Here is a 27,004-nt window from a genome sequence, read left to right as displayed (position 1 = left end):
TGTGTGTGTGTGGGTGTGTGTGCGTGTGTGTGTAGACTGGTGAATACATAGCATTAGCCAACAAACCAACCCCCTCTTTTCTTCACCATCTCTTGAGTGATTTTCTACCTGGGTAGTCACTTATTTGTCAACTCCTGAGCATGGTTTCTGTAGAAAGAGAAGATGATTTAGATTTAGAAGCAACCCAATGGCTTTTTCTATCATTTCTCCCATCAGAGTAGGTCTGCTTGACCTGGACCATATTTCAAGTTCATTATATATTTGGTATAGCCAGAGAACTAATCAGATTCAAGGGTTTATGTCAGGGGACTCAAAATGACTCCCTCTAGGCCAAACCCAATCCCATACAAAGTTTATTTGTCCAGAACAGCGCATAAGTGTATGTCTGCAGGCAAGGCGTGCCCTCTCTAGCCTGCTGTGGTGCCTCCACATCAATGCTGCCCTACAGAGAAGCCAGCACCCAATTCCCATACACATCTCCCGTCAAGGAGCCCCTGGGATAGAAGGCAGCAGATTATACTAATTTTTCCCAGTGCTGATAACAATGACTACTCTTCCCACACATATATTTTCCTTTATTTGTTATTGTGAGATCTTTTTACCTATCCCTATTATTTTAAGAGGTCTTATAATATTTTCTTTCCAGTCTTTCCTTCCACTCTTCATCATACATTCCTTTCCACTGTTCACTTGGCCACAAATTCCAATTGTTTTGGAGCCTGGCCCTGTCCACAGTTTTTGTAGAGAGGGTGCCAGCTTGAATCATGAGACGTGACTTTATTCTGGACTCTGCCCTCGAAAAGCTATGCGATGTTGGGCAGGTCAGCTTGGAGCCCCAGCACCCACTCGTCCATCCCAAAGTGAAGAAATAGGAATAGATGACCCACTTTCCTATCAACTGTCACATGTTGCACTTCTGTGGTTTATTTATTTATTTATTTGATTACAATCCAAATAGAAGAAAATGTCAGAAGAAAAGTAACATTCACTTCATTTACTCAACGGTTATTAGTTGAACAATGAGTAAGTTCTGGGCTATAGCAGAAAGATGGATGAAGTCACTGACTCTGCTAGAGGGAGAGAGTAAGCAAATAAACAAAGATTATTATGTCAGGTTGCGATACACTCTATAAAGGAAAGGATGCGTGGTCACTTCATAGAGAGCCACTGAGTAATGACTGTTGTGGCCAGAGAGGGCATCTCTAAGAAGATGACATCTGAGCTGTGACCTGAGGCTGAACTTACTACTGACAGGCTGTGGAGATGCAGGTGGGCAGCAGGAATTCAGAATCACTCTTGGGTTTCTGGACAGAGGGGCTAAATGGACACCGTGTCACAGAGTTGTTGTAGTAGATCCTCAGTCATAAGCATCAAGTCCAACAGCCCTTATGGTCTTCTCCTAACATTGCCCTGCTCACCTTATAGACACAGTGTTGACAGCTCTGTTCTTCCATTCAGCATGTGTTTATTAATTACCTACTATGGGCAACTTTTAAAGTAACATGGCTATTTGGTTAATTTTAGTATAGTTGGTTTAAACAGCTTAAATTGGAGTCCACTCCATCAGTAATCTAAGTGACTGATGAAATGAATTCTTTTCTTAGCATTGGCAGGCTATTTGCAATAAATGAAGATGCCTTAGTTTCATGCCAGCTGTGAGAAAATAATTTTGGTTCTCAATCTGTAATATTCTATAAATTCACAGTGATAAGGCTTGGGAATGTCTTGCCCTTGTCCAGCTGTACAGCTCAGCTCTTTACTGAAAATTTTGTTTGCTAGAGAGGAAAGGCACACATTCAGGGGGTTCCTCTGGTGTTTGTTAGTAAGGGATATACTCAGTCTGGTCAGCTCCTTAGAACTGAATGCAGGGACAGGTCTGAGTATGCTCTGCACAGTGTTTTTATTTTTTTAGTTTTTTAAAAATGTGTATTTATTTTAGAGAGAGAGAGAGAGAGCACACGAGCAGGGAGAGGGAGAGAGAATTCTCAAGCAGACACCCCATTGAGCACGGAGCCTAACAGGAGACATAGAGGGGTCGGGGTGGGCTCAATCCTAGGACCCTGAGATCATGACCCAAGCTGAAATCAAGAGTCCACAGCTTAGCCCACTTAACCCAGGCACCCTATGCACAGTGTTTTTAAATATTCAAACCTCCAGGGGCGCCTGGTTTGCTCAGCGGTTGGGCATCTGCCTTCTGCTGAGGGCATGATCCCGGGTCAGGGATAGAGTCCCACATCAGGTTCCCTGTGAGGAGCCTGCTTCTCCCTCTGTCTGTGTCTCTGCCTCTCTCTCTGTGTCTCTCATGAATAAATAAATAAAATCTTTAAAAAAATAAACAAATCAATAAATATTCAAACCTCCAGCTGAGATCACTATCTAGTAAGCCTCCAGTTGTATGGAGTTATGCTAATGAATTATCTGAGATCCTTCATAACTGAGGCAAAAGAAAAGTGAAGCCTGTTTAGCTGGCTTGAAGGGGGAAAAAATGAAATCTTGACCAACTCCTGACCAATGTGTGTCCTAAAACTCATAAATTTGGTTCTTTTATTCCACTTATGAACCCTGACTTATTCTAGTATATAAATATTTCTGCTCTCTTAGGATTATCATTTTAAGAGTTTTCAGATAAACAGGTGCAAAGTCATTTACTGAGCTTGGCTCACTTCCAAATAGCAAAAGCTTCATCTAGACTTTGAACATTTTCAGCTGCCATTTGTGGATATTTCTGCTCATTTCCACAAGAGCAAGGGTGGAATCCCGAGCTCATGTCCCAAGTTCACTCCCAGCTTCAGTCACGTGAATGGTTGCAGCTGTACTGGAAAGTTATCTACTTTTCATGGCTTGAGTGGCTCACACTCCTCACACTCCAGATCTTCCTCACACTCCAGATCTCACCTCCCAAGACTCCTCAAATGATGGCTATTGTACCAGAGTAATAGGGTATCAGGTAGATGCCTTTTCCCATTGTAGGCAATTTTGCTGAGGCCCGAAGAAACTGGGAAAAGTCACTACCACACCCAGCAGCTGGACTCAGCCACCTCCCCCCAGGGTTGATGGAGATGCACCAATTTGAGAACTGAAAGTTCTGCTCCCTAACCTACCCACCTCTACCGCCATTTGTTATGACACTATAAGATGGCCAGGTGGTCTCCTCTCCCCAAATTCTGGACAGGAAGGGAGTCTTGCCTCCCCTTTCCTCTGTTTAAATAGATCAGATCCACCCCAGACTGAACAAGGGAAAAGAATATGGAAGAGAGCTGGCAGGGCTGAGGTGGGTGGTAGAGGGGCACCCTATACACCCACGATTTGGCATGAGTTTCCCTTGGAAGGAGGGTCATTAGGACTGGCTGCCTCTCTGACAGCCCTCCACAGAGCTAGCCACCTACTGGTGGAGGGATTGCTGCTCCCTCTACTTGGAAAACTGCGTAATGCACAGCTCCTTCTGGTCATTCATTGCTCAGTTCAAACATCTTTTCAGAGAGGCTTCTGCCCTCTGGATCTTAAACTCCAGAACAAGACTATTCGTTCAGTTAGGGGAAAATGTGGAGCATCTTGGAAAGGATCTAGGGTGTTCATTTTATTACCATGGGATAGTCCTCAATAGCCTCCATTTGAAGCCTAGAAAATATAGGCTTCCTCCCAGATGTCTGGGCAGTAGAAGAATAGAAAGTCACTAAAATAAAGGAAGTACTTATGGATATTTCAGTTTGAAGATTCAAGAAATTTAAATACTGAAGAAAGTAGAGAAGATTGTTAAACAATTTATAGGTCAAGACATCTCCATTCCCACCACTCTTGGTTTTGTGTGTGGGGAGGGACAAGTGATATTTGCTACCAAAAAAAAAAAAAAAAATTGTTTTTCTTACCAAGAAGCTGAAATCACTTTTACCAAGATGAAATATTTCTTAATGCATGTAATTTTGTGTAGACAAGTAAAATATCTGGTGTTTTTGTCTGACTCTTTAATGACACTCTTGAGGCTAAAATTTGTACTTTGAAGGTTAGCTTATCAGGCCCAACCTTCCAGGTGACATTGGCTTTGTTTGGTGTTTGATGCCCACTAAAGATTAAGCAAATCCATTGAACACTTTTTTCCATAAACTTTATCATCTCTCAAGCACACATTGGTATTTTTATCATGTCACATGCCTACTGTCACATTGTTACTGCATTCCACAAATGCCAATCACATTAATACTTGGTTTCTGTGGACAATTTAAAACAGTTCGGATGTTACTTGGACTGTTTTGTTTTGGAGGCAGAAAGACAAGCCATAGTCAGTATGTAAAAATCATAGGACTGTGCATGTATGGAAGAGTTTTATAGATTACATAGCTATAGAAGCAGATTCAGCATGTATGTGCAAATATAGATTTGAAAATAATGCATACCAGCATATTCCATCGTGAACCTTTCAACTGCACTTTGTGCTGTGGGTCAATATGATGTTCATTTTCTGTGATGCCTGTTCTATAAGTAAATCACATTTGGTCTTTTTTTTATTCATTAACTTTTATCCCCCATATATTATTTTGTATAAACTAAAAAGTAATCATCAGTGATAAAGAACAGGTGCTTCATCAGTTGCATGGGAGACTTAGAAAAAGTGCCTAGACTTTTGAATGTGCCTACCTAAATTTTTCCATAACTGGTTTCTTGGTTTGGCCCTTAATATACATTAATTCATAATTTAGGTTCTCTATTGAATGTGACAGTCAATTCCTCTACCGACCGGGTGGACCATTATTTGAACATTGGCATTTTTATTTCATTTGTAATACAAGGGAAGCCAAAAGAAGATTTGGGTAGTACACACATGACTAGTTTATTTAAAATATGTTCAGAATCTACCAGATTCTTCAAAAGCATTCTTAAGCTCATTTGCAGATGAATGGGGGAAATGTTGAGTATCATACTTTTTGTTCCTTGCATGACAGCATGCAAGCATTTTGGTACAATACAAACTACTAATTTGGCTGACATTCCATGTTAAACAAACTAGATTACTTGGTGCAGTCAACTCTCGGTCATATGCCTGGTTGAACCCTACCCTACCCTGTACTTCCTTATCCCTTTTTCTTCTGTTTTCTTTTTCTACGTAGCATTGACTACCATCTGGTATGTGATTCACATTTGTTTATTACTTGTTGTCTTTTTCTCTCCTGCATTCTCCCTGGGAAGGCAGAGACTTTTGCTTGTTTTGTTCATTTTTTCTCCTGCTCCTAGGACAGTGCCTGGCACAGAGCATTGGAGACAACCAATAAATACTTGTTGAATTCATGAGAGAAAGAATGAACGTGGGCTTCATCACCAGGAGGGGTAGGTTTTTTTGTTTGTTTTTATTTTTTATTTATTCATGAGAGACAGAGAGAGGCAGAGAGGCAGAGGGAGAAGCAGGCTCCCCGCAGGGAGCCCGATGTGGGACTTGATCCCAGGTCTCCAGGATCATGCCCTGGGCTGAAAGCAGCACTAAACTGCTGCACCACCCAGGCTGCCCTAGGAGGGGTAGGTTTAACACCGACTTATCCCACTTACTGGTTGCAACCTGGGAAAATTTCTTATTTTTAAATTGTAAATAGATTTTTATTTTTCTGATCACACATATATGTGTGTGTGTGTATATATATTTATTTATATGCTCATCATGAAATATTCAGAAATACAGAAAAATGTGGAAAATGGTAAAAAGAAAATAATAATCCCAACCCCCAAAAGTTAATATTCTCATATATAGCCTCTAATCACTGACCTTGGTCTCCATTCATGAGGAATTGCAAGCATAGCAGCCATTTGGTGGAACTGTGAGAGATAATGTGCACAAAACGACCGCCCCTCAATGCTATTCTTTATCTGGATGGAAGGTAAGCATGACATTCCTCCAGACACATAGGACACCCTCTCTAATTTTGAGAGACAAGTTCAAGAAAATTTAGCTCCAATTTCAAAGATTGATAAGAATTAATGTTATAGAAAATAGTCATCATCAGATAAAGCTAAAGTGGGAGGAAGAGGGTCCTCCTTTAAAAAATAAATACATAGGCAAATAAGTATTTTAAGATGTATACTCTGTACCAGGCTTTCTGTTTATTGTTTTCAGGCACCTTTGCATTTTAGCTTCATTTTAACTATGTTACTATTATTATTCTCAGTTTAAGTATGAAACAGAGAAAGAAAGAGATTTAGGCAGTAACCTGTCCCGGTCATAGGGCTTGAAAGTGAGGAAACCAGACCATCAACCCTGGATGTGACTGCAGGGTCCTTATTTAGAGCATTTCAGAACACTAACCAGTAATGAACGTGTTACAGACATATGGAGGTCTACGTCCAATGAAGAAGGATGCAAAATAGGGATAGCATCCAGAGGATCCAGAGGATATGGGTCATGATCAATAGGCATGAGCATTCTCTTCCATTCTGCTATCAACTGGTGATAGTCAGTTGGCTTTTATTGATATGAATCTGCCCTTTAAGTCCTGATCACAACTAGGTGAACTGATGAAAATATTGTTCCTTGGACTGCAACGTTCAGTTTCAGACCTTGGATTTATAATGACTGTACTAAAGTCCAGGTCCCCACTGAGGCCAAGATTGGGCAGCTGCCCTATCTCAGCAGTGGCATCATTGCCATTGATAAGACATTTCTATATTCCCCAGCTGGTTTTTGTTACGTGATAGGGAAATCAGAAAGATGATTGGAAAATATTTAGCTATGATCAAAACAGAATTTTATGCAGTGATTAGAATTTAATTCCTGATATGTCGGGTGACACTGATGACCAGTCTGATTAGAAGCTGAAGCATCCCAGGAGAGCTCTAAATGTTGCCTCCCCTGCTTCACAGCCCAAGCCTCAGGCTTTTTGAAGACACATTCTAATGATTGCTTGCTGCTTCACCAAGATTCCAGTATCATTTATAACATGAGTCCAGGACCCTGCCTTCCATTCTTCATGGCTCCTTTCACTTGAATGTTGCTATTAGTGTTCTTGACCTTGGGCCACACCTCGTTGTACATAAATTCAGAACTTGAACTCCTTTTTTTGACATTGCATATCCAGAGGGAAGAAATATTGTTGAAAGAAATAAAGGAACTTTGAGGTCAGGCTAACTTGGACTGTAATTCAAGCCTCACATTCTCTAGCCATGCAGACTTTGACTTGTCTTGAGAACCAATATTTTTTCCTCTGTGAAAGGGAAAATACCTCTGATCCTGCTCACTTGCTGGGACTAAATGAAATGCTGAGTGAGCAAAGCTCTGTGGCAGTGCTGAGACATTTTAGGCTCTCAGTAATCTTAGCCTTTTTTACTCTGAGCTGCCTGATGATTTTCCAGACCAGCAAACTATTTCTGCGAAGGACCAAAGGGTAAATATTTTAGGCTTTTCCGTACAGACTCTGTCACAACTATTCAATCAGGTCAGTAAAGCTCATTAGCTATGTAAATTGGCACCAGGTTTGTACATGAGCATTACATTCCACAATCAAACTGCAACCCAATACTAGAATAACCATAATTCAGTCCCTAAGAAGGGCTCTAACTCTCTGTTTCTCTTATAAATCTCAGGTACAAATACAAATTAACAGTTCCTTTCTACCTTATTCTGCTTTTAATTTAGAGGAACATCTACAATGGCTCTGGGATGGAATCAATTTTCCTGAAATCTATCCAGCTTTATAGTCTTAGGACTCCATTGCTGGTATATAAGTTTCTTTTTTAAAAAAATATTTTATTTATTTATTTATTTATTTATTTATTTATTTATTTATTTATTTATTTATTTATTTATTTGAGGGAGATAGCATAAGCAAGGGAGAAGGGCAGAAGGAGAGGGAGAAGATTCCCAGCTGAGTGGGGAGCCTGACAAGGCTGACGCAGATGAATCCCAGAACCCTGAGATCATGACCTGAGCTGAAGGCAAAGGCTTAACCAACTGAGCCATCCAGGCACCCCTATAAGTTTTCTACTGACAGAATGACTCCTTTTCATGGCAACACAAAAGTGGGGTGGGGGAAGCTACTTTAGGCATATTAACCAAGAAGCCAAACTGGCCAGAAAAATAATCAGAGAAAGAAATGCATGTCTATATGCCTTATAAGATTTATACAAACTTTTACAAAAAATAAATAAGCACAAGAGCTCACAGAGGAGTGTAATTGGACTTTTCACATTAAAAGAGCCTGCACAGATGAAAGTCAGGTTGTGCAATGCCTCCTTCTCCAGGGTCAGCTAAAAAAGTAACCCTAGCTGATATTGAGATCAACACCAACTACCACAGCATTTCTTTCTTCGTTCTTGGTTATACAATTAATTCATCACGGCTAGTGAATAGTCCTGGAGATATCACTATGGCAGAGAAAAAAGATGATGCCTTAGGCTTAATATAATGTTAAATAAGCAGGGCTAGCAGTGTCATAGAAAACATCTACCCAGCACCTTCTAGACGCCATTTCACCTCCAAAAGTCCTTCAAGATATTGTCCTCATTTTGCATTTAAAAATACTAGGGCTCAGAGAGTTTATACTCTTCTGCCCAAATTCATCTAAACAGTGGATATCAAGCTGGACTTGAAATCCTCAATTTCTCAGCTATAGATAACCATTCTGCTTGTACAACAATAAAGATGCCCCTTTCAAAGACTAGGAAAATAATTAAATAACATAGTACCTTGGGAAATCCTACCGTCTCTTTGTTTTCTAATTAGAACTGATTTTACTTGATCATCAGTCTTCAAGGAAACAGTGTCTTTAATTCAATTGTGCCTAATACATTTCTGTTCAAATAACTGTTTCAGCTACATTGTAGGTCCTATAGGCTTTCCTGAACTAGTCTGAAAATCTATCTACCCTTTAAATTTATTGTCCCTATGATAAGTCCACCAAATTGCTGAGGCAACTCACTTATTAATACTCATTTAGAGTAATGTTCAATTACATGTTATGGATTTCCAATGTCAATCAGCAAATATTGCCAGAGTGTTACACAAAGTATTAAAATTTCCACATTACAGTTATATCCATTCATTTTTATTAAACTTTTAGTAGTCCTGAATGGCTGTAGCTTATAAATAGTCAAGATGGGACCAAAAGTGAAGATTAATGTGAATCTCAGCCTTGACTGTATTGGGAACTACCTGAGGAGCTTTTTTTTTTTTTTTTTTTTTTAAGATTTATTTATTTATTTGAGAGGGGTGGGAAGACAGGAGGGGCAATGGGAGAGGAAGAGAATCTCAAGCAAGACTCCACACAGAGTGCAGAGCTGGATGTAGGACTTGATCTTGAGACCCTGAGATCACAACCTGAGCTGAAACCAAGAGTCAAGCGCTTAACCAACTGAGCCACCCAGGTGCCCCAACACCAGGGGAGCTTTAAAATGCACAATGTCTGGATCTAATGCTTAAAGATTCTGGTATAATTTGGGTTGAAGCCTTGGTATCAGATATCGAGCTTCCTGGGTAACTCTAAAAAGCAACCAAGATTAAAAAGAAATAATAAAAAAAAAAAAACAAATATTCTGTAGAAAAAATAATACCCCATAAAAAGTACACTAGGAATGGACCCTAATGTAAACTACGAACTTCTAGTGCTTACCATTTGTCAGTGTAGGTTTATCAATTGTAGCAAATGCACCACTCTGCTGGGGGATGTTGATTAAAAAAGGTAGGCATATGTGAGGGCAGGGGACATAAAGAAAAATCTCTGTAACTTCCTCTCAGTGTTGTTGTGAACCTAACTAAAACTGCTTTAAAAGAAAAGAAGCCTTTAATTTTAAAAAGCATACAAAATAAATATTTTGAAAGGATTTTTTTCTTTAACTTGGTTATAGGAAATGTAAATATATATAGAAATATGACTAGGAAAATATTTAGTCAAGATAACAATTTAAGCAGTTCTTTTAATTTTAAAGACTTTTTATGTGACACATGAAAGCATACTTTTAAAAAGTCATGCCTACATGTGCCAGAACTTGCTAAGTGTCCTACATCTGTATTTCATGTAACCAAATTATGCTTAAAGGAAAATGTATGGCTTGTAAGTGTATATATTAGAAAATAAGGAAAACAGAAAATAAATGAATCTAGCACAAAACTCAAGAAACCAAAAAATAACAAAGAAAATCAAAGAAAAAAGATAATATAGGAAAGAAACAATGCAGATAAAGGCACAAACCATTCAAATGAGAGAAATCTAAAGAAAAAATGAATAGCAATTAAAAATGAAAAGTTGAGGGATCCCTGGGTGGCTCAGTGGTTTAGCACCTGCTTTCGTCCTGGGGCATGATCCTGGAGTTCCAGGATCGAGTCCCACATCGGGCTTCCTGCATGGAGCCTGCTTCTCCCTCTGCCTGTGTCTCTGCCTCTGTGTGTGTGTGTGTGTGTGTGTGTGTGTCTCATAAATAAAATCTTTAAAAAAAAAAAAGGAAAAGAAAAAATGAGGGGCACTTGACTGTTCAGTCAGTAGGACATGCAGCTCTTGATCTTGGGGTTGGGCATACAGCCTACTTAAAATAGGTAAATAAATATCTTTTAAAAAATGAAAAATTGAAAAGAGAAGTAAAATTACTAAATCTATGCTGGCAAACAATCACACCAAAAAAGAGAAATAATGTGTAAGTGACATTAGGAATAAAATAGTTGATAGTTATAAATTAAGTAGGGAATAAAACAACTTGTAAACCATACAATAGTCAATAAACTTAAAAATCCATATAATTTTTCAGATAGTTTTCTAGAGACACATAAATTAAGATTAGTTCAAAAAGACTTAGGATACCTAACTAGAATAGTAACCATAGGAGAAAACAAAGACGAAGCTAATCCTTTACCCTGAATAAGGACATCCTTTTCAAAATGAAAGATACGTTGTTCTTTCAGTCCTAGAAAGGAGACTTCTTTTGTGTTGGTTTTTTTTTTTTTTAAGATTTTACTTATTTATTGTAGAGAGAGTACAAGTGGGTGGAGGGTCAGAGGGAGAGAGAATTTTCAAGGGGACTCCATGCTGAATACAGAGCCAAATGTGGGGTTCCATCTCATGACTCTGAGATCATGACCTGAGCGAAAACCAAGAATTGGTTCCTTAATGGACTGAGTCACCCAGGTGCCCCTAGGAAGGAGACTTCTTAGAACTCCCACACCCAACTTCTGCCATTCCATTAGCCAGAACTTGGTTCAGTGACCAAGAGAATTGAAAAAGGTAATCTACTTGGAAAAGAAAGGGTAGAACAGAAGGACAAAGAGTTATTGGAAGGTGGCTAGAAATCTCTACTAAATTAACTAGATAAGCAACAATTAACTAGATAAAATAATGAGAAAGAGATATAGTTGGGGTTTTTTTAAGCCACAAAAGTAGCATGTCCAAGAAACACATAATCATTGTATAAGAAAAAAATCAAGTGTGTGAACCTACAGGCCCAAGGATGTCCAAGGTGGCTTTTGGGGAGGGAGTGTGGAAAGAGCTGGAGTAAGCTGACTGGTGGTTGGGCGGGGAAGGGGGATCACATGTGTGTACCTGAAGCCCTGCTGGGCTTTTAAAACACTTGGGCCTCCCTTCACACTCTCGCTCCAGCCCTGTATATGTTAAGGATGAATCTGACCAGGGGGATGAAAGTGAGGACTCCTATTTTATATAATTAGGACAAGGAAATCCTTACTGTTAAGGGCAATGAGCAGAAAGCTGAGGGAATAAATGAGCAATCCCTATAGGTCACAAAATGCACAAATGAGGAAATCAAATTTAAAGTAATACAGAAGGAGAAACAAATCAAGCCATCCGAAGCCAAACCACATATACGTTTATGTCAATAAGAGCTATGTGAGAAATGGTTCTTGAACAAATTCTTTAGAAATCCTTGATTATGTCATGACCTAGTCAGCTTTTCAAATGGAATTATAAACCCATAGTAAGAGTGAATCCGGCAGAGGCCTGAAATGGAGTGGCTGAGTGTATGGTGAGGTCAGCAGCTATGTGTGGTGCAAGGGACAGAGGGCTCCATGACGCTGAACTATAATTGGCTAGTATAAATGCCAGCAAGCCAGGCTGGCAGCGAAAGAAGGAACTGAACTCAATAATCTCAGTAGCAGAAGTTACATTAGCATTTCTGCCCATTAGTGAGAAGCACGTGGTTCTTTAGAAAACAAACTGTCAGCAAAACAGTTTTGGCATATTGAACACACTTACTCTTTTAAAAAGTACACCAGTTCATTAAACTGTGTAATTATAATTATGTGGCAGAAGCTATGCAAATAAAAAGAATGAAAATTGATACAAGTAAAATGATAATAGCTGTCCTCAGTTGTTGGGGTGATTTTTTTCTACATTTCTAATTTTTTTCTCTTGCGTACTTAAAAATAAACTAACAAATGATCTGGTAAAATCAAATCTCCATAGCTCTAAAGACAGTCGATTAAATTTTTAAGCTTTATGAGGCTAGTTAAGATGGATAATTAGGACATAAGTGTATTTTTTTAATTTGTTTTTAGGAGATAAATATATTTAAATCAGTAGTTGTCCTATATTGTCAGTAATTATAATGATGATTTGGAAAGGGAAGTCACCGTAAACATAGTTCACCCAGGAATAAACTGAACGAAAAATTGCAAGAGCTATTTTTGTGAAGAAAATACTATATATATATATAATGTATTGATATATGTACATCAATGGACAGACATACCTTGTTTCTGTGTGAGACATTAAGTACTCTAAAAATACCATAAAAATCCACATTAGTGTATTAAAAGACAATTTCAGTTAAAAAAAATCCAAATAGGCTTTGCTTTAGAAAATGATGTGGGAATTCCAAATTCCTCTGGAAAAAGTAGAGAAGAAATGTATTTTTAAAAAGAAGAAAAACTAAAATAACTTGAAACTAAGAAAAGATTTATCTTTCTAAGAGTCCTATAAAGCTGCAGAAATTATAACATCTTTGGGTAGTCACAGAGAAAAAGAAAGAGATGTTAAGGAGGAGACCAGGTTGCATGTGTGGGATGGATTACATGATCCGGGGGTATTTCAAATCCAGGAGTGACAATGCTCCACAAATAGTGCTGAGAATGGTATTCTGGAAGTAAAAGAAACCAAGTAAGAGTTGTATGTACTTCAAGTTGTAAGTAAAATACATATTTTTCATATTGACCAATGACCAGATGGATTAATGAATGACAAATCTATCCAAGTAAGTAGATGGAAAAAACAGAGATCTCTTTTATAATCTTGGGATGAGGAAATCTTTCTTAAACAAAAATAAATCTTGCAAGTCATGAAAGAAAATTATAGCATAAATAGTAGACAAAAGATTCATATAAAAAGGTAAGCAACCAAAGAGTTAAAGGGGTAAATCCAAAGGAGAAATACTTAAGTCTGATAAATATATTAAAAGACACTCATCCTCATGTATTCATCATGACATATAGACTAAAGCATTATTGAGAGCCATTTTTCAGACATTAGATTGGTTAATACTGAAAAGATTGATCATGCCCAGTAGTTGCAAGGTGGTGGGGAAAAGGCATTTCTACACAGGGGAATGTAATGTGATGAGCTTTGGGGAGGTCTATTTGAGAATAAATATTTAAATAACCCAATAATTCCACATCTAGAGGTCCATCCCACAAAACAATCTGCACACATACCCATGGATTTGTGCCCAAAGTGTCATCTATAAAGCTGAAAAATTAGGGGCACCTGAGTGACTCAGTTGATTAAGCATCTGCCTTCAGCTCAGGTCATCATCCCGGGGTCCTGGAATTGAGCCCTCCTGCAGTTGGGTTCCCTGCTCAGAAGGGAGTCTGCTTCTCCCTTTCCCTCTGCCCCTCCTCGCTGCTCATGCTCTCTCTTTCTCTCTCTCTCTTTCAAATAAATAAATAAAATCTTAAAAAAAAAAACCTGAAAAATTAGAATTGACTGAACACCTGTGAGAGATCAGTGAGATGAAGTCTAGTTTACCCATGCTAGAGGATACAATGCAGGATGAAATAGCTCTGCATGTACCGATGATGGAAGAAGCTGATGACATAGTAATGTCAAAAAACTCTCGCATAAATGTGTGCAAGGATAGCTTAATTCGATTTAAAAAAAATCTTTATATTATGTGGAGAATGGGGATTTTTCACTTTGATTTTATAAACTTTTAGATTGTTTCAGATTTTATTACTCTTGTCTTTTTAAAACACTCAATTTGGCTGAAATATTCAAAATTAACTATCAGTCTATGTCTCCAATTCTCCTGCTCTCACTGGGGTCCAAGCTACTCATCGCCTCTACTCTGTATATAAAAGTGTCCTGGAAAGCTTTTAGGAAACAATGATGAATTGGTTCTATCTCAGTACAAGTAAGTCAGAATCTCTGGGGTAGAACTGCGGGACCCAGAGCGTGGACTGCAGACCAGGAGTGTCAACGGTATCTGAGAACTTGTTAGAAATGCAGACTCTCAGGCCCACCCCAGACCCACTCCATCAAAATATGCATCTTAAACCACATCCCCCAGCTGATTCATTTGCACATCACGTAGAGATATGCCGACTATTCCATTTACTGACTCAGAGTAAATTACTTAATGTCCATAAAACTCCACTTTCCTCAACTGTAAAATATAGGAAGATAGTATCTGTGAAAGCCAAATAAGCTGTGTATAACATGCTCAGGGGGCCAACAGGCACATAGCCAGGATTCATTGAATGGTAACTTTTTTAGTGCTGGTCACTTCCAGCGTTGCCCCTTGAAAGTGGATGGCTCACCCATAGACCTCTACTTACCAACTCACCAGAAAATCCTGTGCTTCTCCATTCTGTCTCTGAGATGTACAGATCCACGTCCGGGACACACAAGCTAGAGGCTACTCTCCAGCTCACCTGTGTGCTTCTGCTCTTACAGGTTCAACCGTGTGTTTACCAAGAGGCTGCTGGGTGTGTTCCCAAACCTGTTTATGCCAATAGTACTTGTTACTGAATTACATGATTTAATTAAATATTACGTAAACCAATGAAATATGAACCCAAAAAGAAAACTGTTTCTATGAAACACTAAATTGGAGGCTTTCAAAAGACCCAATAAATGCAAGTGTCTAAAAATGGGTGTGGGTGAGACAACTGCAGAAGACAAAAGAAATCACATACCTGTATAGGTAGATTCAAGTTGGTTTGCAAGGTTTGTAAAATGTTCAGTCCAAGTAAGGAAATCAAAATCGAATTCACAGCTGATATTTAGTGGGTTAGTTTAAGGAGGATCCATCCACCTGTGCTCACACAGAGGATTTGGCTAGGTCAACAGATTGGGGATGAGTATTTATTTATATGTTAAAATAAAGTGTTTCTGGTATGGATAGGCATCTCTCTGAAAGATTTCCCTTGTGGCCTAATCACAGAAGGCTTGGCACTCAGCAGGGCCCAAAGAAAAATTGTCTCTGCCACAGCCTCTCCTTTGTACCCACTGAGTCTGCTGATTCTTTCCCTATCCTTATATCAAGTCTCGAGCAGCTCTCCCAGTCTCTCTGGATGTGAAGTGTCCTGAGATCACCTTTGGTCTTAAGGAAACACTTGTTTTAGTAATTAAAATAATCACTTTAGTGTAATCATAAAATTCTGATTTCCACCCCCCCCCCTTCCCTGAGGCTTGATTTAGGCTAAGAATGAAATCTTGGGAGTCGGGGCACAGGGACCATTAGGGCTGGTGAATGTCTTTCCTCTTTCAATGCCTCCCTTACTAGCTGTATTTTCATCCCCTCTAGGGTTGGGTCCAGGGCAAGCAGGTTAGGACAAAGGGCACAAGGGCACCTGGGTGACTCTGGTTGAGCATCTGCCTTTGGCTCAGGGCGTGATCCCAGTGTCCTGGGATCGAGTTCTGCAGCGGGCTCCCCAATCTGCTTCTCCCTCGGCCGATGTCTCTGCCTCTCTCTGCATCTCTTGTGAATACATAAATAAAATCTTCAAAAGGAAAAAAAAAGAATAATCATTAAAGAGATGTCAGACCAAATATTTACTAATATGTGCCATGCTACAACTTTGAACTTTACCAAAAGATCATGGCCCCAAGCCCTGTAGGATAACACAGTGCTGAAAAAATGTAGTTGCTGGGGCCATGAGGAGGTGGCCTTCCACCACGTTTCCCAAAGCAGAGCACCAAGCTAGCATGGCCAGGTCCTGATGGATGTCACCCCACTCCCATGCTGCTCCAGAGCTAGCTTCCCTGGTATGAGTTCAAGCCAGGGGCCAGACCCCTACTTCCCTCCTGCTGAGTTCTTCTTTGGGCCCTTGTCCTGTTGGGTCAGCCTTGTATGTTACAGTTTTCAAGGTCAGTACTGCAAGAAGCAATTTTCCTTCAAACCCTTCTAGCTATGGAGAAACTGTGTGACCATTATGCGGATAGTGATGTCTTGTTAATGACTCTGACGCCCAAAGACACTGCAGAGTAGAAGTCGCAAAATAATATGTTTTGGTTTTGTTACCGTGGGCAATGTTGAAAAAAATTAGTCTCCAACATTTAGATATAAGGATATTTCATGTGAAAAGGTGGTAATTTTTTTTTCTTGTCTTAAAATGAGAATCTCTCTCAACATACTGAATTCCTGCATGGCAACAGATAATTCATTGTTTTCTTGATACCCTGTGATTACAAATGCATTTGAAAATGTAAAATTGTAAAGCGGTGCCCAGTGGTAAGACGGGTCACACAGATAATCCAGGTTTGCTTAATGAACTTGAAAAAGATTATCCTAAAAGTAAAAGCTAAACTTGAAATTCTCTTTAAGGATTCATGACTCCATTGCCATCTCCTCCACCCACTGGAGAAACACATTCTAATGGAATCCTACCTGATTCACCTGGAAGGTACGTTCAAATCCTTCAGGACCATGCCAAATATTGTCTCCCATGCCAAAACGTCACCAGCTTCCTCGGGCTCATTCCCTGTGTTTCCATTATATCTAATTCTAGTTAGTCTGTTTTTGATTACATAATCATCACATGTCCACAATTGGACTGTGAGCAGTTTGAAAAAAAAAAGGTAATCATTTACAGGGTATTCTGAGCATCAGAGCTTTAATAGCCAATTAATGCTTATATAATAGTGTATCATCCTTCAGGTCTCATATTAAATATCATTTCTATAAAGAAAGCATTCAACCTTTCCTGATTCAACTGACTTTACCAGAACCCCTGTTATGCCTCTTGAAATCTGATGAACTTCTTGTTCAGAGCAGCTGTTATAATGGTAGTTCATTGTTTGGTGGGAATTACTATTTTTTTTAAAGATTTTATTTATTTACCTGGGGGCGGGGAGAGAGTGAGAGAGTGCAAGAGAGCACAAACAATGGGGAGGGGTAGAGGGAGAAGTCGACTCTCCGCTGGGAGCCCAATGCGGGACTCAGTCCCAGGACCCTGGGATCATGACCTGAGCTGAAGGCAGAAGCTTAACTGACTGAGCCACTCAGGCATCCCCGGTGGGAACTTTTTGTTTGTGATGGCCTTCCTCACCATATTCATGAGGCTGGACCTATACCCTCTTGTTCCTCCATGTGTTCACTCATCTGTCTTGTACAGTGCCCAGCAAATATTCCCAAGTGGTTGGATGGCTCATGCATAATCGTCTAAAGTCATGAGTATCCAGCATAACAGTTCCATAACAGTTCTGCAGCTGCCCCGATGCTCCTGTTTGCTGCCACCTATCTGTGTCTGTACATCCAAGGAGGAAGGGCCCATGCCTTCTTGGCTTACTGTTGTCGCTCCAGCCCAATGCCTAGTTCAGTGCTGTGTATATGGAGCTCACCTATTCTCACCTCCTGCTCCAGCCACTACGTCCGCCCCCAGTTCTGTGCAATCATTCATCTACATGGTGCAGGAATAATCTATCAGTACCTCATTGGGCCCAACCCATATAGCTCTCTCTTCCTGCCCCAGTGTTTCTCCAGCCCAAGGTGTGGAATCCCAGAAGAACCCACTTGACCCACAAGAATACACAATCCATAGGCCATGGTGTTAATGCCTGTGGGACCACTCTTGGTCTGTGTGGACAGTTATGAGATCCACTTCAGAAAGCTTCTCAAGAGGTACAGGGGGCTTGGGCAACCAGCCACAGTGCTAGCCAACTTTTCAATGCATCCTTGTGCTGCTGTCTTTCCCTCGGTCTCTTTTCAGCCTCCTGGCTTCTCACTCCACCCTGGGATCACTTCCCAAATACACCTCCTGTCTCAGGCTCTGCTTTCAGGGAAATCCAGGCTGACATGATGCAACAATTTGTTGTTGAAAGAATGAGTGAATGGCCAAGTGAATAAATAAAACCTTAACCATTTTGGAAACAAAAGCATTACTGGTTCACCAAAAATATCATGAATAATTATTTGCCTTCATTAGCTCCTGAGAACAGAATTCCCCCTGATAGGTAAAAGGTGTTACCCCAAAGAACATCTTTAAAAGAATACACTCATTAAAAAGCAAGAAGAGAATGATTGGTGGTTGCCAGGGACTGGAGGGAGAGAGGATAGGGAGTTATTTTTAATGGGTATAGGATTCCACTTTGGAAGATGAAAAATTTCTGGAGATGGAGGGTGGTGATGGTTGCCCAACAATATGAAGATACTTAGCCCCAAAACATTAATCTCCATATTTCAGCTAACATTAAATTCCGAGTACCAAAGGAGACTTACTAACTAGACTGCCTGTCTTTGGGGCACCTGGGTGGTTCAGTGGTTGAGTGTCTGCCTTTAGCTCAGGTTGTGATCCCGGTGTCCTGGGATAGAGTCCCACATCAGGCTCCCTGCATGGAGCCTACTTCTCCCTCTGCCCATGTCTCTGCCTCTCTCTCTGTGTCTCTCATGAATAAATAGATAAAATCTTAAAAAAAAAAAAGGCTGCTTGTCTTTAATAATGATAATTTAATGATAATAGTGGGAAATTTTGTTTTCCTCCCTTTAATTTCTCATTTGTTAGGACTTAATTTTGACAGGAAGTAAAAATGAGACCATAACCGTTATATGGCTTGATTTTATAATGGATATGCTTATAATATGTGTTACATATATTATAGTATTATGTAAAATAAGAACATCAGAGGAAGTCGTGCTTTCACTTTTTATGAAAGTAAGGCTAAACCCCCATTAATTACCTCCTTAATCTCCTTATCACCTCCCATTTTTATCATTATAATGTATTTTGCTATCATTGATTCTACATTAACATCGCTGTTCCTTTATCAAGGTGATCACACTTTCTTCCCCGACTGCTATGGATTTAACCAAGTCTGTTTATCCCCAAACTTAGAGATCAATATGCTTACTCCATATACATCCTGCTACTACTACTGATGATAGGATCCTGGGATTCCAACCCAGTTTCATCCCAGCCACAATTTCTGTATTTTGGAGCAAGTTGCAGTATCTTGTTTCCAGTTGACTTTTCAGAAACAGTAAAAGACAACATCATAAAATTTAGAAGTCCTTAAGAATTCCTATATGCATTTTCTAAGGGTAGTCCCATGAAAATAGGTTTTGTGGTCAAATATATAGGAAAAAAGGCTACATGTTTATCCCCCTGATAGAGATCAACAATGCACAATAGTCTTTTAAGGGCTCTAAGACATCCTGCACTAAAAAAAAAAGAAAAGAAAAGAAAAGAAAAGAAAGAAAGAAAAAGAAAGAAAAGAAAAGAAAAAAGGCAGTAATTTATCTTTGCTGATCAAAGAATAAAATACTGACTACTAAAATTTTTCTTTTATGTAAAACCAATTTTTTAAAGATTTTTTAAAAATATTTTTTCTTTGAGTGGAGAGAGAGAGAGCATAAATGGAGGGGGGGGCAGAGGGAAAGAGTCAAGCAGACTCCCCACTAAGCAGGGAGCCTGATGTGGAGCTCAATCCCAGGACCCTGTGATCATGACCTGAGCTGAAGGCAGACGCTAACCGACTGAGCCACCATGCTCCTTTAAAGATCTTTTTTTTTTTTTTTTTGAGAGAGAGAGAGCTTATGAAACAGCATGAGTGGGGGAAGTAGATGAGGGAGAGGGACAAGCAGACTCCTAGCTGAGCAGGGAACCCCAGGCAGGGCTTGATCCCAGGACCTAGAGATCATGACCTGAGGTAAAGGCAGACACTTAAACGATGGAACCACTCAGGTGCCCTGTAACACCAATTTTAACATCACTTGGAATGAAGGTTCTATAGAACATACTTTGGGCTTTTTTACAAATAAAAGTAGCTAATTCTAGGTGAGGGGAGAGGCAAGATCTTCTTGGTACAATGGAGAATTGCCTGTCACTATAAAAATGTAAATGGTTTGATAGTTAGAAAATGGACCATGATATGAAGCTCTTCGTGGCAAATTCAGTTGTCTACAGTGACTAGGCAAAAATGAGAGATCCAGCCAGGATGGGTGCCAGGCAAACCACATGTGGGCAATGGAAGTGACACACAGGGGACATGTGCCTTCTCTCCCAGGTACAATCACCTCTGAGCTTCAGCTCTTGTTCCCATGTATATGCACAGGCCCAGTACTGCCAGGCTATGTGATTGCTCATGAAACCACCTTTTGATGGAAATTGTCCTATGGAACAATATATCATTCTGTGGACACCCCTTTGTTTAAAAATATTAGTTCAATAAAATTAAAAAATAACACTGTAAAGGCCGAACAAAACACTTGGGCAGGTCAAATTTGGTCCCCAGGACAATTGTCTTAAGTCCTCACAACGGTGCTCAGAAATGAGTGCCCCTACCCTCAATAATCTAGAATGGATGATTTGGGAATTCCTGTGCCAAGTTTTCAACAGTTGGCCTCCATCCTGATCAATCAGCCACCTCTCACTGTGCATGTCATCTGGAACTGACTTGATTGAAATATGTGACGAATGAAAATGCATTGAGTGAGGATGTGAAGGGACCTCCTATGGGGGAAGAATAAGGAACTTATAATATCTGGGGTTTGATCATCTTATTCTTTCCATCTGTTTTCCACATGGCATGAAGTCACTGTGTTGCTGGAGAAGACCCAGGGATAGCCATCGAAATTTCAGAAGATAATTTTAATAAATTCTTCTTTTCAGAAATAACTTTTGCAACTTAAAGCTGTTTTAAGACAACATATAATTGATCCCAACTTGCATAAACATAAGCCACTATGGTCTCAAGATTTTATGATTGCCAGTCTTTTTAAAAGGGGGGTGGAGGCAGGAATGAAAATGGTGAAACTCAACCAAAAAGGCATCATATCCCTCCTTTCAATTTCTTTAAATCTTGCATAATGATAGAGCTTCTGACCATGATGAGGCAGAAAAGAAGTATTTTAATGGAAGAGCTGGTTGGGTGAAAAAGGAGAGCACAGCAGGAAAGATAGAGCAAGGTCATCACTTATCTAGGGCATTGAGTGAAAGGGACTTTTAGTCTTTTAATTACCTTTTGAAGGTAATTTGACAATGCAACTAATGAGAAACTAATCTTTGGCATCTTGCTTAATCTTATTTAAATCTTCTTAATTCCAGAGTTAGTGGGTCATTAATGCAAGCAAATGGGTCATTCCTAGAGTGAGAAACTTTCTGAGCACTGACCATGTACCAGTCATCATACTGGGTATAGAGATTTAAAAAAAATAAAAAGACACTGCAAGGACCTTTTCTTCCAAGATGTCCCAGGTCAAAGAGGAGAAAACCACATTATTATAATGTGGTAAATGCCATGAGAGACAGCTATAGCCATGGCATCACAGGAACATGGAAGGAGTCACCTAACATTGCCTGGAGGTAGGTAGGAGAAGAGGAAGTGGACGGGTCAGGGAAGGAGTCTACAAGAAGAAGGTAATTGATGGAGAAACACCATCCAACACTGTTAATAAAGAAACTTATATCGTTTTAACTCAATATGGCCACAGGAACACCGTGGCCAGGAAAGCACTTTCCTGAATAAGAGGCTTCTACATTTTAGATGGGTTGACTCTGCAATAGTGCCACACCAGATGGGTGTTAGTCCTCAGCTTTCATATGTAGATTATTTTTATTATTTGATATCTAAAAACAACCCTCAGTGGCTGTACGCTTACAATCATTGGAGAAGCAGGCTGTGAGTTTTGAAAACTGTCATATTTTTAGAAGTGCTTGCGATGAATTTATTTTTCTCTTTACAAGTGTGTCTTTATACCAAAACAGTACTGCCACCTTTAAAATGTCACAACACAGCATGTGGCTTACAAATCTCCTCTTGCGTCAGGAACTTCTTAACTATTCTGAGCACCGTCTATGCACAATTGGCATCTTTGGATGTTACTGGGATAGGCTGTACAAATTCATGAATTAGCTGCAGTTTCCATGAAAATGTTTACTTCATTGATTGGCCTCTTGTTTATTTTCCAAAAGGATGAAATTAATGGGACCTTTGAACACCTCTGTTCAAAGAACTTACCTAGTCAATGTTTTCTGCTTAAAACCTATGTGTTTAAAATCATGAACTATGGGGCATCTGGGTGGCTCAGTCGGTAAGCAGTTAAGAGCCGGCTCAGGTCATAAGCTCAGGGTCCTGGAACCGAGCCCATGTGGGGCTCCCTGCTCAGCAGGCAGTCTGCTTCTCCCTTTCCCTCTGCCTCTGCCCCCCACTCATGTTCACCCCCTCTCTCTCAAATAAATAATATCTTCAAAAAAATAAAATCATGAACTAGATCCCTCTGTGTCACTTTGAAAAGACAACGTTTCATGTCTACTATCTGAAAATTCTTGGCATATGAACTCTCCTAGCTCTGCTGTTCCATTTGTTTTAGAGAGTCTAACTAACAGCAACTCTGTCAAAGATTACTATTCCCATAATAAAAATGAGAGACATCTGTCAGTTGACATCTCCAAACCTTTTTGATATTTAAATAAAATTGGCTTAACCTTTCTAAGTCACAGCCATTGAGAAGTTCCATGTCCTCGCCAGGATTTCAGGGAATAACCCAGAGCCCTAGGTTCAGGTATGTCACCTCTGACTCCAAGTTACTGCTCTGTTGAGCTGTCCCTCACAGCTCATCTCCATAGCTCTCTTCCCATTTTTGTTCTGCCCCAACCTGGGTGGCATTTCATCAGTTTCCACTGAAAACGCCCACCCAGAATATTTATGTATTGCAGCCTTTACTGAAACTTTTGTGCCATGGAGAGTATTTATGGTGCAGAAATGCAAACTGCTGAAAACGGATCATTAACCACCTTTGTTGTTACAGGTCCCTCAGCCACCCTGCCATCAGAAACAGCTCCATCCTCACTGGCTCCCCTGCCCCCCACCTGCGGACTGTAGCTCACATCTTATAACTCAGCCCCTCTCCCTCAAGACTCCCACCATCTCCCGGCTGGAAGCAAAAGTGTCCACATCACTTTCCAGTGCCTATTTGTCTCCTGGCCTTTTTGGCCCCAGCCAAAGACCTACAATACTGCCTTTACTATATACAAAGTGCAACATTCTCCATCCTTGTCTTCTAGGAGGAACGCATAAAGTATCGATTTTGTTCCCTAAACTTTCCTGTCTTCTGCCTGAAATCAAACTGCATACTTCAAGCAACCTAAATTTTAGAAGCATGAAGGCACATGCTCAAACCCTTCTCAGGCTACTGTTTAAGATGACAAGTCATGCTTTATTTTCCAGGTTCTATTCAAAGAAAAACTTTTAAGACAACTTTTTTCCCTAAAGTTCAGTTTTTGTTTTGAACAGTTTCCAGAGCCCTAGGTTCAGGTGTGCAACAGAAGGAGTAATTGGGATAGGAGATACTCTGTTGACTCCCAGAGGCTATGTCTTTCTTCCAAATTTTCTTTCCACCTGCACTGCACGTATACTCACAGGGTCCAATACTAACTATTGGGCACTGGAAATAGGGCAAATCCAAATTTCAGCACTTAAAATGTAGCAGAAATATAAAAGACCAGATTTTGAAGACTTTGTATTTACTTAGAATGTAAAATATCTCATAATTTTATAATGATTGATTGTCTATTGAAACATTATAGATCTATTGAGTTCAGTAAAATATATTATTAAAATTAATCTTACCAGTTCCCTTTTTCCATTCTCTAATGCAACCTCTAGAAAATTTGAAGTTATATATGTGGCTTATATAAGGCTTATATTACACTCCTTTGCCCTCTGAAATACACTTAAATTTTTTTAAATTTTATTTTAGTTCCAGTATATTTAACATACAGTGTATTAGTTTCAGGTGTACAATATAGTGATTCAGCAATTCCATATATTACTTAGTTTCATCACGATAAGTGTACTCTTAATCCCCTTCACCTAGTTCAACCATTCTCCCACCCAACTGATAACCATCTATTTGTTCTCTATAGTTAAGGGACTAGGTTTTTGTTTTTTTTGTTGGTTTGGGGTTTGTTTGGTTTTTTTGTTTTTGTTTTTGTGTGGGGTTTTTGTTTTTGTTTTTGTTTGTTTGTTTTGGTTTGTCTTTCTTTTCCCCTTTGTTCAGGTGTTTTATTTCTTAAATTTCACACATGAATGAAATCATCTGGTATTTGTCTTTCTCTTGACTGACTTATTTCATTTAGCATCATATTCTCTATGTTGTTTGCAAGGGGCAGGATTTCATTCTTTTTATGGCTGAATAATATTCCATTGTGAGTATATAGTTGTATATACATACACACATATACCGCCTCTTCTTTATCCATTTATCTATCAGTGCACACTTGGGCTGCTTCCATAATTTGTTTATTGTAGATATTACAATAAATGTAGAGGTACATGTATCCCTTTGAATTCGTGTTTTTGTATTCTTTAGGTAAATACTCAGTAGTGAGATTGCTGGATCATATGATTATTCTATTTTTAATTTTTTGAGGATCCTCCAAACTGATTCCACAGTGGCTGCTCCAGTCTGCATTCCCACTAACAGTGTATGAGGGTTCCTTTTTCTCCACATCTTCATCAACACCTGTAGTTTCTTGTGTTTTTTATTTTAGCCATTCTGACAAGGGTAAGGTGATATCTCAGTGTGGTTTTGATTTGCATTTCTCTGATGATGGGTGATGTTGAGCATCTTTTCATATGTCGTTGGCCATCTGGATGTCTTCTTTGAAGAAATGCCTATTCATGTCTTCTATCCATTTTTTAATGGGACTATTTGTTTTTTGGGTGTTGTTGAGTTGTATAAGTTATTTATATATTTTGGATACTAACCCTTGGATATGTCATTTGCAATCTCTTCTCCCATTCAGGAGATTGCCTCTTTGTTTTGTTATTTCCTGTGCTGTGCAGAAGCTTTCTATTTTGATATAGTCCCAATAGTTTATTATTGCTTTTATCTCTCTTGTCTCAGTAGACATTCCTAGAAAGATGTTTTTATGGCCTATGTCAGATAACTTTCTGCCTGCTGTCCCTGCTGTGCATAGGATTTTTATGCTTTTAGGTTTCACATTTAGATCTTTAATCTATTATGAGTTTGTTTTTGTGTACAGTGTAAGTAAGTGGTCCAGTTTCATCATTTTGCATGTGGCTGCCCCATTTTCCCAACACCATATTGTTGAAGAGATTGTCTTTTCCCCATTGTATATTCTTGCCTCCTTTTTTGAAGATTAATTAGCTATATAATTGTGAGTTTCTTTCTAGGATTTCTATTCTGTTCTATTGATTCATGCATCTGTTTTTGTGCCAGTATCATACCGTTTTGATTACTACAACTTTGTAGTATAACTTGAAATCTGGGATTCTGATCCTTCTAGCTTTGTTTTTCTTTTTCAAGATTGCTTTGGCTATTCAGAGTCTTTTTTGGTTCCATACAAATTTTAGGATTGCTTGTTCTAGTTCTGCAAAAATGCTATTGGTATGCATCTCTAATTTTCAGTCAGTTAGCATGTAGTCTGTTCTATTTCTGCATACCACAAAATTGAAAAAAAAAAAAGCCTTGAGACCAAAAAGAAACAGTTATACTGAAAATACTCTTTTAAAATTCCTTTGCATGAACAAAAAATTTATTCAACATTCATTTAACAATTTTCTAAATTTAAGTCATCAATAAACCAATTATTGATCACTAATACATGTCAAACACTGTGTTGTTGATTGGGACTATGGTTACAAACAAATCAGATACAGTCACTGCTTTGTGCAAAATGAAGTGGTTAAAAGCATAGACCTTGAAACCTGGGTCCAAATTTTGGCTCCATCCCTTTGCAGCATGTGCTCTGAGAGAAGTCAAAAAGCCTTCAGTTTTCTTTAAAAAAAAAAAAAAAAAAAAAAAAAAAAATATATATATATATATATATATATATATATATATATATATATATTCATGAGAGATACAGAGTGAGAGGTAAAAACATAGGCAGAGAGAGAAACAGGCTCCCTGCAGGGAACCCAACCCAATGCGGAACTCGACCCTGGATCCCAGGATCATGCCCTGAGCCAAAGGCAGATGCTCAACTGCTAAGCCATCCGGGCATCCATTCTTCAGTTTTCTTACTTACAAAAGGTGAATCCTATATGATAAAAATATTGTATTATATTAGCTTATACATGAAAAGCACATAGAAGGGTACTGTAAAAAAAAAAAAAAGAAGGGTACTGTATTAGTTACTATTACTGCATAAATTAGCAGCTTAAAGCAATATCCATTTATTATCTCACAGTTTCAGTAGGTCAAGACCAAAGCAGAACTCAATGAGGGTCTTTCTTTCATGAAATCCAAGTACCACACAAAGTACTGCACAATTTGATTTCTGAGTCATTAGTTGATAAGCAAACCTCACAAGACAGCTTCATGTCAGCCAAAGCCACAAACACCATGTATGACACATTTGAACTGACAGATATTTGATGTGTTACAAAGACAACATCAGTGCATGCGCCAAACCGCTGCACCACCCAGGGATGCCACCCATGGTGTCAGAAACAAGGGCGACAGTAGGGCAAAGCTAATCCTTAGTAGTTTTGTCCTCCTTGATTTTAATTGAAGCTCTCTCTTGAGCTTTGGCAAACAATACAGTGCTTGATCTCCAAGCCAATGGCTTGACCAGGGGTGGCAGCAGCAGTGTTATCCACCTTCTGGTGCTTTGTCAGGATGTTCA

At 39.2% G+C, this 27,004-nt stretch overlaps 1 protein-coding gene across 1 annotated transcript in view; it reads left to right on the top strand.

Moving 5' to 3' along the window:
- The first annotated feature begins 5,234 nt into the window (after nt 1–5,234).
- The window catches only part of LOC140629855 (kelch-like protein 31), a 45,616-nt gene continuing 23,846 nt past the window's right edge, over nt 5,235–27,004 (top strand). Inside the window, exons 1-2 of the mRNA XM_072819356.1 lie at nt 5,235–5,319; nt 16,738–16,816. The gene's annotated coding sequence lies outside the window, so the exon portion shown is untranslated. The remainder of the gene's footprint in view (nt 5,320–16,737; nt 16,817–27,004) is intronic.

Source organism: Canis lupus, unplaced genomic scaffold (assembly GCF_048164855.1).
Source record: "Canis lupus baileyi unplaced genomic scaffold, mCanLup2.hap1 Scaffold_279, whole genome shotgun sequence".
NCBI lineage: Eukaryota > Metazoa > Chordata > Mammalia > Carnivora > Canidae > Canis > Canis lupus.
The sequence above is the reverse complement of the archived record's forward strand: the minus strand, read 5'-3'. Positions and strand labels throughout refer to the sequence as shown.